Source organism: Telopea speciosissima, chromosome 1 (genome assembly GCF_018873765.1).
Source record: "Telopea speciosissima isolate NSW1024214 ecotype Mountain lineage chromosome 1, Tspe_v1, whole genome shotgun sequence".
Classification (NCBI taxonomy): domain Eukaryota; kingdom Viridiplantae; phylum Streptophyta; class Magnoliopsida; order Proteales; family Proteaceae; genus Telopea; species Telopea speciosissima.
Genome location: NC_057916.1, coordinates 80,570,916 through 80,584,702, shown reverse-complemented (window position 1 = coordinate 80,584,702; position 13,787 = coordinate 80,570,916). Strand labels below are relative to the sequence as shown.

At 41.8% G+C, this 13,787-nt stretch overlaps 1 pseudogene; it reads left to right on the top strand.

The window, feature by feature from the left end:
• Window positions 1–3,276: 3,276 nt before the first annotated feature.
• On the top strand, window positions 3,277–7,615 carry LOC122655476 (annotated as a pseudogene).
• The last annotated feature ends 6,172 nt before the right edge of the window (window positions 7,616–13,787 follow it).

Below are 13,787 nucleotides of genomic sequence, written 5' to 3'. Positions count from 1 at the left end.
GCCCTCTGAGAAAGACTTAATATACGGCGAGAACGATCCCTAAGGATCTCAATGCCAAGAACAAAAGAAGCCTCACCAAGGTCCTTCATGTCAAATTCCTTAGATAATAGCTGCTTTGTATTATGCAACATCCCTAGGTCACTGCTTGCAAGCAGGATGTCATCCATATAAAGAATGAAAAAACAGAATTTGCTCCCACTGACCTTGTGATATATACACTGATCCACTTTATTTTTCACAAAACCAAATGAAGTCACAACACTGTCGAACTTCAGATACCACTGCCTAGAAGCTTGTTTGAGACCGTAGATAGACTTCTTGAGTCTACACACAAGATGATCTAAACCATCCACTGCAAAACCTTCAGGCTGAACCATATAGACTTCCTCATCAAGATTGCCATTGAGAAAGGCGGTCTTAACATCCATCTGATGCAGCTCCATATCAAAATGAGCTACCAATGCCATGATCACCCTGAAAGAATCCTTCGAAGAGATTGGAGAAAAAGTCCCATTATAGTCTACTTCCTCTCTCTGAGTGAATCCCTTGGTTACCAGTCTGGCTTTAAACCTCTCAATTTTTCCCTTGGAATCCCTTTTAGTTTTATATACCCATTTGCAACCAATGGGCTTACAACCTTTAGGTAAATCAACAAGCTCCCAAACATCATTATGTTTCATCGATTGTATTTCATCTCTCATCGCATCTAACCACAAATCTGACTGAGGACTAGAAATAGCGCCTGAATAAGTAACTGGATCAACCACACAACCAATGTCATAGTCATGTTCTCCCAGATAGACCTCATAGATAGGTGATATAGCTGACCTTCTCTCCCTGGTGGATCTCCGTAATGGTGCCACTATTGCCTCAACCTGAATCTGAGGAATCTCAGCTGAAACTACATCAATGATAGGATCCTCAACCACATCCTGAATAAGAGGAATCTCATCAAGTGCTACATGAATGTCGGGGATGGTATCAATATCAGGCTCCTGAACTCCAGCAGGTGTAACCAATGGCGCAGTATGTCCCACATCCGTCTGAATAGGTACTAATGTACCAACCATGTGACTATCTTGAACAGTCTGAGAACAGTCATTCTTTTCGGCCACATCAAATTCCAGAAACTTCGCTGTCTGTGACTCCACGATCCTAGTGCCTCCGCATGGATTATAAAATTTATATCCCTTCGAAAGATCTGGGTAGCTGACAAAGTAGCAACGAGTAGTCTTGAGATCCAACTTATTTAAAGTCGGATTATACAACTTCACTTCTGCGGGGCACCCCCAAACTCTAAGATGGTTTAAACTGGGTTTACGGCCGGTCCATAACTCAAAAGGTGTAAGAGGAGTGGTTTTAGTAGGTACACAGTTAAGGATATAAAGAGCAGTTTTCAAGGCTTCACCCCATAAGAACTTAGGTAAATTTATCGTACTAACCATACTCCTCACCATGTCCATAAGGGTGCGGTTACGCCTTTCGGCGACCCCATTTTGTTCAAGACTTCCTGGCATAGTAAACTGACTAACTATTCCAGAGTCCTCAAGGTATTTAGTAAACGAGCCCTTAAGCTGTCCAGCATCGTCATGTCTGCCATAATACTCACCCCCTCGATCAGATCTAACAATTTTAATAACTTTTCTTAACTGTTTTTCAACTTCAGTCCTAAAAATCTTGAACTTGTCAAGAGATTCGGACTTTTCTTTAATTAAGTACAGGTATCCATATCAGGAATAGTCGTCTGTAAAAGTGATGAAATAAATTTTTTTACACAATGTAGCTGAATAGGGACCACTGATGTCAGTGTGAATGACCTCTAACAGGTCAGAACTACGGACTGCAGTTTTCTTCTTTATCTTGGTCATCTTTCCCTTACAACAGTCTACACAAGATTCTAGATCACTTTCGAGAGTAGGTAGGATGTTAGACTTTATCAGCCTTTCCACTATTGCCTTAGAAATGTGACCTAGCCTCTTATGCCACAATGTGAAAGACCGTTCTTTAGGTAAGGGTATTTTAGAAACAACGCTTTCAACATTACATGAGACGTAGATATCATTGGGAGACAAACACAATCTGAACAATCCATTGGACATAAGGCATGAACCAACTTTACTTGAATTAAAAAACAAATTAACCATAGAGTTCTTTATTTCAAAATGGTAACCACTAATGTCCAAAACTGAAACCGAAATTAAATTCCGCCTGAAGGACGGTACATAAAAAATGTTCTTTAAAGTTAATTTAAAACCAGAATCTAATAATAAAACGACATCTCCCACGAACTCAACGTCAGAATGTCCATCGTTTCCTACGATCAGCCTTGATTCATCCTTGTTTGGCCTCCTCCGGTTTATGAACCCCTGTATGGTAAAAGCAACATGGTTAGTTGCACCGCTATCTAGCCACCAAGAACTGGATGGTGCTTCTGATAGATTGGATTCACAAATAAAAGCCAAAGAATCATTATCTGATGGCTGCTTGGGATTGAGTAACCAAGCCTTGTATTTGTCGCAGTCCTTCTTCATGTGACCCTTCTTCTTGCAAAAGAAGCAGCGATCACCCTCTTTCTTCAAAGAGTCTTTCTTGGGTCCCAAATTGTTAGTCTGATTGGACTGTTTATTGGCAGACTTATAAGTATGGTTTTTAGATTTTTTACTCTTACGGGCTTTGGAAGTAAACAGGGCAGCAGGCTTTTTCTCTTTCTTCAGTTTCTCTTCCTCAGACACAACCCTAGAAATTATGTCATTAATACTCCAAACTCCATCTTGGGAAATGTAGTTGGCTTGAATGATGCCAAATTCAGAAGGTAGGGTATTAAGAGCTTGATGGACAATTAGGGCATCTGAAAGAGGAATGTCTAAGGCCTTGAGTTTAGTTTGGTAATCAACTATCCTAATAATGTAATCCCTAACACCCCCAGAACCATCATATTGCATATTAAACAACCCCTACAGAAGTGTCCCAATCTCAACATTTTGATGAAACTTTGTATCTTTTAGAAATTGCATCTAGCAATTCCCTAGCAGTGCATTTGTCAGGCAGACCACTTTTTAGGTGTTCCGGTATCGACCTCTTTATGGACAGTATACTAAGTCGATTACTCTTTTGCCATGCAGTATGCACAGACTTTTCATCCTCAGTACTATCAGCAGTTAGATCCATTGTTTATCCATAACAAGGGACGTGTGCACATCTGCCATTTCCATAGCAAACATAATGTCCTCTTCCTACTTCTTAAAGTTTGACCCAGTGAGAACCTCAATTGTGACCATGTTATTGTTGACAGAAAAGGTGACTGAAAATTTAAGCAATGAACAGTATAACAATCAGCATGATGCAAGTATAACTTGAAATCTTATAAGCTAATGAGAATTTTACACACATCATTGTGAAAACACCTTTGGGGTGAATTCCCAACATGCAATTGTAAAAATCCCTACATACTAGTGGTCATAGGAATACAACTCAACTTTCAAAATCCACCACCTTTGGGTGTGCAAAATTCTAGGGTCAGTCTATTTACATGCATACTATATATGTACCCCTTCAAGTACCAATACATGACCACCACCTTTGGGTGTATGACCACACATCAGAATTGAAGGACATCCCACAACTGTATGAGAGCGGTGTTTCACAAATCCAACAAGGAAGGTCGTTTTGGCGGCTGCATCCTGTCGAACCCATGAAACCCTCTCTTGGGATTTTTCAAAATTACTTACATCCTTAAACAATTTGTGTTATTTTATAATTTATGACAAGGGGCTTTAAATGTCTTAAAACTAACACAAAAAATAATAATTCTGTTCATCAAAGTAAGTATTCCAATAAGTTAGAAATTGGTTCGGTTCCCAATAGAACGAACCGATAAATTACAAAAGATGGCATGCATCAATAGAATATAAAAAATATTTAAAATATACATATCTGATCCAAACAGAGGGCACCACTGTGTAGAGCACAGCAAAACAGAGCCAACGCAAAAAACGGGACCCCAAACGGAGTCTCGTAGCTCCCAGAAAGGCCGGTCAAAGTTTGAGGCCAAAATCAGTTGACTGTACTGGTTTGACCGGTCCGTATGGTCAAATCGGTTCAGTCAAGACAAATCAATTTCGTATTAAACCCGGTCTACCCAATCCGGTTCAATGCCGGTCCGACCTGATTCAGGTCAAACATAGACGGGTCAAAAATTCAGGTTCTCGGGTCGGGCTATCGGGTCAGAAAATGGGTTGACCCAACCCGTTCGGCGCACGTTAGCATGGCTTTAATGCTGTCAGGGGCGCAAGTTAGCAAATCCCGGATTGTTTTTTTTTTTAACTTCTGCCGGCGAGTGAGATCACCCGCGGCTGTCGCCGGCCCGTGAGAGCGCGTTCGACGGCCGCCGACGGTGATCCACCCACCGAATTTCCTGAAATTCCATGCTCTATCCACCCATATGACCAGATTTGATTTTTGCCTGCTAAAAAAATCGGCAGTGTGCCATGTCCGTACGGATTTTTTGAAAAATTGAAAAAAATCCTAAAAACCTTGATTCGAACCGAAAAATTTTCGATTCCCATAGCATGATCTATTATTTTGAATCCATATAGGTTCAAGAACGGATCTATGTTGGCTTTGATACCACATGCATGTTAGAAAAAATCGATCCGAATAGGGACAAAATCCCAAAAGCCAGGATCTCCATAGAACGTTCAAGAACACAACCAAATAAATAATTGAAAACAGGGATAGAACCACAAACCTTGTTTCACATCTATAGTGATAATGATCGCAGCGAAAAATAAAGAACAAGATCTAGGTGATTCCCCTCTATTCCCAAAGTAACTGGCCTGATGAGAATACCGAATGCAAGGAATGATGAACACTGAATATCTCCTTCTCAGAATGCACTCCTCAATAGCAATTGAGAACTAATAGTTGTAACGGGTAGAGGGGGGACCTAGCTCTATTTATATAGTAATTCTTAGGGGGTCTTTTTCATCATAGTCCCAATAGGAATCTATCTGGCCCACATTAAGCCAGTCCACATTAGACTTCTAATACAACTTAATGACCTCCCTAATTAGACCAAAGCTCTAATTAACTTGATTTAAGATATTTAATATTAATCCATATAATATTAGAATATTAATCCTAATAGAATTAAAATTCTAACAGGAACAGACCGGGAGAGGAGAGAGGAGAGAGGAGAGAGAAGAGACTTGTGTTTCACCGGATGAATTTTGCTTTTTTGAAATTCTATAGTTGGATTTGAATATGCCACATGGCTTTCATCGGCTAAAGGAACCGGACGAACCGTACGGTGTCAGAACCGTAGGCGATAAAAATTCATTCTCAGGGTTCAAGGTTTTCCATTTTCTTATTGGTTTGCTACTTTTTAGTAGTTGAGCAAGCGGAGACTGCTATTGCGGTTGAGAACCAGCCAGTCGTGGATCCTCCGTCGATATTCAGGTGGAAGATTGAAAACTTTCCTAACGCCAAGAAGCTCTCCCTCTGATATTTTTTATGTTGGGGGTTATAAGTGGTATATGGATCTCTGTTCTTGTTTGATTTCTTCTGCAAATTGATGGATACCACTGTTTCTTCCGATCTATCTCTGACCCTTGCATTGCTTTGGGCAGGCGGGTGCTCATTTGTTTAGACGGCACGGCCCATTTGTCCATGTATCTAGATGTTGCCGATTCAGCGAATTTGCCTTACGGATGGGGTATTTGGGCTCATTTCAGCTTGGCTGTGATTAATCATAAAAAAAAAAAAAATGCAAATACACAGTTAGACATGGTATCATCGTTCATCATCTTCTGTGTCTTTTATCTGGTTGGATAAATTTCTTTGTAAATCCTGCATTTTTTGCTTACTTAAGGGAAGATGCTGTTCTGGACCAAATTTGTGTTTCAGATGTTAATGCATAATAATTGTGAAACGAGCCTTAATTTTGTTCTGTGATCACCCATTGAGTGTTTCTCTTGTATCTTTGTCACTGTACTCTCCAATATTCTCTTCTATTGCTTCACTGACCAGAGCTTTGCTGAAAGTTCCCTTGGACTTTTGGTTTGAACTATTCATATTGAAGGTGGGCCCTGGCTCAACGGTAAGGTTGCTCCATTGAATACTTCTCTGATTGGCATACATCATAATAATTTTACCACTTTCTGAATACTGGGTTTGTACGATTGGATTCCCTATTGCCTCACACTTGCAAGAACTGGGCCAAAAGAGTTTCTTTGGTCTTTATGTTATGGGCTTGGGTTGTAGTAGTTGTTGATCTTTATAGGAGAAATAACAAAGTCTATTTCCCTTTTTATACCAGATGCATTACACTGCATAGCGTTAATTTGCGTTCATAATTGTACTGGAAATCTGGTCTGTTCAGCATGGTTTGTTCACATTAACAGAATGTCAATTAAATAATTGCATACATGTTGGAACGATGTTTTTCCAGCTTGTGTTTCTTGTTGGACAAAGAGATTGGGAGATTTAGTATTGGCTACACCTGTAAATTTGGTGATAACTCCTGTCTTTTACTTTGTCAGAGACACATCAACAATTTAGTTCTCGAGAGAGTCACTGGGGTTTTGAGTTGTTCATGCCCCTCAGTAAACTACAAAACCCTGGTAGTGGATATATTGTGAAAGACACCGATAGTTGAAGCTGAGGTTGCTGTCTGTCAAGGCTATGTATGACTCAAAGAAGGAAACAGGTTATGTTGGGCTTAAGGAGATAAAAATAACCCGTTACATGAATTCTCTCTTCCAGACTTTGTACCATATCCCCCTACTTTAGAAAGGTCAAGCCTTGAATTGTTTTTTTCACGTTATCTAGTTTCTAATATCTTCCCTTCTGCTTTCCCCTCCCTGTAATTTTACTTTTCTAACAATAAAGTACTGTATTTTATAATGGTTATTTCAGGTTGTGCACCACATTCCAACAACCAAGATTGATATGCTATCAAATAGCATCCTTCTGGCTCTTCAGAGCTTATTCTGTAAAGTTCAGTACAGTGACAACAGTGTGGCGATGAAGGAGCTGATAAAATCTTTTGCTTTCATGAAAGATAATGTACTGGAATTTAATAAGGCCCTTCGTGAAAATCTGGAAGATAAAATGAAGGTGCTTGTTGCTTTTTCTTCCCCCCAATTTTGTAAGATTTATGGAGGCAGTCTGTACTTGGAATTTTATCAACTGGCTCAGGGAACTGTTGTTGAGGGTAGAATACAAGAGTTGTTTGAAGGGCGCTGTTTGAATTACATTAAAGGCATCAATGGGGACTACAATTCTTGTAGAATTGAATCATTTTTTGGTATGTATTTTAGTTTCGGTATTGAGTTGTCCAGGTTAGAACTGTATGGTCTTAATCAACATCCTTACATGGTAGTCAACTCTATATATTTGTGCAACAGGTCTTTGCCTTGATGTTAGAGGCTGTCCCAAGATGTCTATGATTCCTTTGATAAGTACGTGGAAGTTGAACACTTGGAGGGCGATAACAAGTACAATGCTGCACAGCATGGAGGACAGGTAAGAGCAGTATAGTAATGTGGGAGTATCTCATGCTTCAAACTCACAGGTTACAGAGCCTTCCATGCCTGTCCTGCATCACATTGTATGATGTGTGTAAGGCATATATGATGAGGCATTTTGAGTAAGAAATCAAGCTCTAGATTGGTTTTGAAAGTAAAAAATGACTTCTTTTAATCAGTCCCTTTCTCTTTACGTTTGTTGAACTCATCTGTTGTGGCCTTCAGAAGTTGCTGCCACTGATGAGTAGAAGAGACCTTTCTAAAAGTTTTATCATTTCTAATGTCTTCCTGTCCATTACTGGGCTCTTCCTTCAACTTTCTTTGGATTTAGTCAGCAATTTGTTCTATACTTGATTGCATGAGATGATGACACAAACATGATCATTTGTCTGATTACTTGCTTGAAGAATGATTAATGTAGTCCTAGGTAGGAGAAGTCCCACTAGGAGCCAGGGGAATAGGATCACCTAACAAGGCTGGCCGATTGGGACAGCTTAGGCTAATTAGGGCATAAATTAGGGTTAGGGTTTATTGGACTGTGTAAAATAGGATTGCATTACTCAATTGAATCAATCTATTACAAGACATATATATAGGGACTAGAGAATCCCAAGAGAACCAGATTTCCACATGTGATAATAGGAAAGTGTCTATATCACATGTGGTAGTATAGGGAAACAGAATATCCACAGGATCGTGAGATACATGGCAAATGAGATACATGGTAGGTGATATACATAGCAGGTGATACAAAAGGTAAGAGAGTATTCATGGTAGGAGAATATTGGGGACCCAATATAGCACGTTCCAAATGAGAACGGCTATATTGGTCAATACACCCCCTCAAGATGAAGATCCAGTGTGGCGGAGCTTTAGCTTGTCCCTCACAAACTGAAATCTTGTGGTTGGTAATGCTTTGGTCAACACATCCGCTATCTGATCATGAGTGGAGATGAACTGAACTTGTAGAGCCTTTGCCGCCACTCTCTCACGTACGAAATGGAAGTCAATTTCCACGTGTTTTGTACGGGCATGAAAAACGGGATTCGCCGACAAGTATGTAGCACCAATATTGTCGCACCATAATAGTGGTGCTGTTGGTTGGGGAATCCCAAGTTCCTTGAAAAATGCTTGCAACCATATCAATTCAGCTGCTGCATCAGCTAGGGCCTTGTATTCCGCTTCAGTTGAAGACCGGGACACTGTCTTTTGCTTCCTCGAATTCCATGAAATGAGATTTGGGCCCAAAAATATTGCATAGGCCCCTGTGGACCGTCGATCAATAGGACTGCCTGCCCAGTCAACATCTGTGTATGCCTGGAGTGTCATGGATGGGGATTGTTGAAAATACAGGCCATGTGACATAGTACCCTTGAGGTACCTAAGAATGCGCTTCAGAATCCAATCATCATTCGTAGGAGAATGCATAAACTGACAAACGCGGTTCACCGCGAAGGCTACATCTGGTCTAGTGAGGGTTACATACTGCAAGGCCCCCACAATGGATCTGTAGCGGCTGGGATCCGAAAATGATACACCCCCTGAATCAGATGCCTTTGTAGATGTAGGCATTGGTGTAGATATTGGTTTACAATCCTTCATGCCAGCACGGTCAAGTAAATCAGCGACATAGCGCTTTTGTGACAGAACCAGCCCCTGCTGAGTCCGATTGGCTTCAATTCCCAAAAAATAGTGTAATGGGCCCAGGTCTTTTATTGAAAATTCTCGGGCCAGGCTAGCAAGTAGGGCAGAGATACTTGGTTGAGAATCGCCCGTTACCAAAATGTCATCGACATACACAAGCACATAAATGACTGAGCCTCCCTGGCGAGAAATAAATAGTGATGTATCTGTCTTGGATGCAACAAATCCAGTAGACAGTAGGAACCTGGATAAACGTTGGAACCAGGCCCTTGGCACCTGTTTAAGACCATACAGGGACCGGTGTAGCCTGCATACATAGGCCAGGTGAGTCTTATTTTCAAAACCCGGGGGTTGGGCCATATAAACTTCCTCTGCCAACTTTCCATGGAGAAAGGCATTTTGTACATCAAGTTGCCTAATGGGCCAGCCCTTAGACACTGCCAAAGAAATCACTGTGTGAATGGTAGGTTGCTTCACCACCGGACTGAATGCCCCTTCTTGTTGGTGGAAACCTTTGGCCACTAGGCGGGCCTTGTTTCTTTCAATGGACCCATTTGCCTTTTTTTTAATTCTAAAAACCCACTTACATCCCACCAAATTATGATTGGGGGATGGAGGTACCAAGCTCCAAGTGTCATTACGAAGTAAGGCGTTAAATTCTTCAGCCATGGCCTGACGCCATTCAGGGACTTTGACAGCTTGTGAGAAGCAAGTCGGTTCAATGGGTTGTGATGGTGAAGAGGGTAAGCTGTGGAGCGCCACTTTGTGAGAGCAAAGGCGCATGGCATGATGGGTAGGTGGCGGTGGTGCTTTATTTGTAGCTGGGCCGTGATAGATATCCATGATGGAGCGGGTACAGCGAGGAGGTGATGGTGGACTAGACACCGGGCTTGGGTTGGGACTGTGAGACTCCAACCGTGGTGATGGTGGTGGTGGCTGAAAGGATGGTGTGGCTGGTGATTGTGGTGGCGGGGTGGGTGGTGGTGATGGAGTAATAGGTGGTACTGGCTGCGGGAACGGGGCAGCAATGTTGGGCGAGACAGCCCATGGAATTGGCGCCTGCAAGTTCGGCCGAGGTGCAGGTGAGATGGTTGAAAAAGGAAAAATATCTTTTGAAAAGGATACATGCCTGAAAACTTGAATTCTACCAGTTGACCTATCAAGGCATCGATAAGCCAAATGAGAAGGACTGTAGCCCAAAAAGACATACGGGGCCGATCTATAATCCATCTTGTGCGCATTAAAGGGACGTAAAAGAGGGTAACACAGACAGCCAAACACACGTAGAAAAGAATAATTAGGAACCCGATGAAATAAAAGTTGGTAAGGAGAAACCCCAGAAGAAACACGAGAGGGTAGGCGGTTAATCAAGAAAACCGTAGTTTCAAAAGCAAACACCCAATAAATTTGAGGAACCGAAGCATGAGCTAGCAAAGACAGGCCAGTTTCTACAATATGCCGATGTCGGCGTTCGACTGCCCCTTGCTGCTCATGGGTGTGGGGCGCATAAAGCCTATGAGAAATCCCCACATTTTGGAAAAATTTTGGTACGGTCCGAAATTCCCTCCCCCCCAATCTGTTTGGACAGATTTGATTTTACGATCAAATTGGCGTTCTACAAGTTTTTGAAAATTTTGGAATAGTCCAAAAACTTCAGATTTGCGAACCATCGGGTAGAACCATATGAACTTAGAATAGTCATCAACAAAAATAATAAATAACGGTGTCTAGCAGGGGATGGGGTAGGGGAAGGTCCCCACACATCACTAAAAATGAGTTCCAATGGAAACAAACTGCGGGAGAAGGTTTCGCTTAAAGATTGGCGACAGGCCTTTCCCATCTGACAAGCAATACACAATTTATTCAAGGAATTATTCAAAGAAGGTAAATTATTGTTTTTCACTATCTGACGAAGCAACTGCGCATGAGGGTGGCCTAGACGGGAATGCCAGCCATCAAGAGAGGTTCTACAAGTAAGATTTGCCGAAGGAGAAATGCGCACAGGAATGGTGTATAGACCGCCTTTACTCGGACCGGACAGTATGGTAGTTTTGGTTCTCCGATCCTTCACAAAAAAACAAGAGGGATGAAATTCGAAAAATACATCATTATCAGTGACAAAACGATTAACAGAGAGAAGGGGTTTGGAGCTAGACGGGCCATATGAGAAGGAACGGAAGATGTACCAATATGTGAAATGGGAACACCCTTACCATTGCCGACCTACAGGGAATCCGTGCCAGTATAGCGATCATATGTAGATAAAGCATTAAGATCAGGGGTCACATGGTGAGTTGCGCCCGTGTCTGGGTACCAGGGTAATTGATGGTTGGGTGTGGGTAGGAGGGGTGGGGCCGATTGGGTAGGGTAGTTGATGTAGTGAGCAGCTGGAGTGGTGGTAGGCTGATATTGAAACTGAGATGTTTGACGGGTTGGAAAGTTAGGTGGTGGTTTAGGCTTGCTATAACAGTGAATGGTGTCATAAGTGTCCCGATTGCACCAGTGGCACCATAGACGGGTGCCTTGAGAACGGCCACGGCCTTCCCTACCACGACCTCCACGGCCTTGCCAAGTACCACCCCCTCGGCCTGAAGAAGGAGATCGGCTGTCAAGTGAAGTAGTGCCTTTTTGGACTTGATTGGCAGAGGGGGAAGCATTAGTATTACCAGCATCAGTCAGAGAAAGCTTGGACAGTTTGGAGCCATGCAAGAATTCATGGCTGAGAAGCATTGCATGCAGATCATCATACGGCAAGGGTGTGGTCCTCGTTAGTAGAGAGGAAACAATGTCATTAAAGTCTGATTTCAACCCCCTAAAGATATGGAGATTGAAGGTACTTTGTCTTAATGGATGTCCGGCAGCACTCAGTCCTTCAGAGATGGTCTTGGCACGTTGGAGAAATGCCGAGACAGATTCTTCAGGCTTTTGCTCTAACTCTTGCAAAGCCATTGTCAAAGACATAATGCGGCTCTCTAAAGGGGAAGAAAACTCAATATGCAAGGTGTCCCAGATTTCCTTGCTTGTACGTTTCCCAAGAATCAAAGGGAAAACCTCCTCAGAGAGGGATGAGAGCAATAGACTTCATAACAAGGAGAACGTCCTGTCAACGCCAAGATGTTGCAGCGGTTGGGTCATCAAGACATGGAGTGGTCCCATCAAGATGACCGAATAGACCTTGGCCATCGAGAAAGGGTTCAACCTACGATTGCCAGAAGAGGTAGTTCTTGGATGTAAGCTTCACCGAGAGGTAGTGATGAGCATGGTGAAGGGAAGAATGTCCAATAGGAAGTGTGGTAAGAGCACCATTGTTGTCCACGGTGGTGGGGGTTGAATTGGCTGATTCGTTTTCTCCAGCCATTGAGGAAGGAGAAAAAAAAATAGAAGAAAAGAGGGTAAAGCTCGTTGGAGCACTTAGGCTCTAGATACCATATTGGACTGTGTAAAATAGGATTGCATTACTCAATCGAATCAATCTATTACAAGACATATATATAAGGACTAGAGAATCCCTAGAGAACCAGATTTCCACATGTGATAATAGGAAAGTGTCTATATCACATGTGGTAGTATAGGGAAACAGAATATCCACAGGATCGTAAGATACATGGCAAGTGAGATACATAGTAGGTAGATACATGGTAGGTGATATACATAGCAGGTGATACAAAAGGTAAGAGAGTATTCATGCTAGGAGAATATTGGGGACCCAATATAGCACGTTCCAAATGAGAACGGCTATATTGGTCAATAGGGTTGAATAATGGGAATGGGTTTATGGGGTTTTAATATGCAGGTTTAGGAGGCTTTAATGGCATAATAATATTAGGGTTTGGAAGGATTCTAAAATTCTGCAATTAGGCAGAATCGAGTTGCAGATTTTTTTAGGTTTAATAGAGTGAGGGAATGGAGGAGTTATAGTGGAGACTACGGGCTAGGGTTAAGGTCGAGTGTGGGGAGTGATGTGGGGAATGTAGGCTTGAAGTAGGGTTTGAAAGTGAAGGCTAAATCTGGAGTTATGGGGGAATCCTAGTGGAGGTAGGAGTGCAGGTTTAATGGAGAATTAGGTTGATGGATGGAGGAGACTGTAGATTAGGTCTAAGTAGAAGAGTGTTTAAAAAAAAAACAGGTTCAAACTCATTGTATTGCAGGAACAATGGTAGCAGCTTGATGATTTGAAAGAGCCTCCCGATCTTCACAATGCAAGGAGTCGCAGAAGTCCACCTACCCTTTACCACCTTGTGATCCACAAGGATATACACTCACAAAGAGCAGCAGCAATGACAACAAGCATAAAACTAATTTTTATTAATCAAATTCATATTCAATGCTGGCCTCCCTTACAAACTTACATAGAAGACTCAAAAATAGACTTAGACACTTAAAAGGAATGGCCTAACCCTATCCCTAACCTATTAGGTAACTTAAACTGACTAGGAAACTAGAATATTAAAGAAAATAGACTCAAAACATGGCTGGACTTATAGAGTCATAATCCAGCCCAACTTACATCACATGACCACTTAACCAAGTCACATGATCACTCAAACTGAACCAATTGGATGCAATCAATTTGAACCGGTTCAATTAAAAAACATAAAAATAAACTTAGTATTGGGC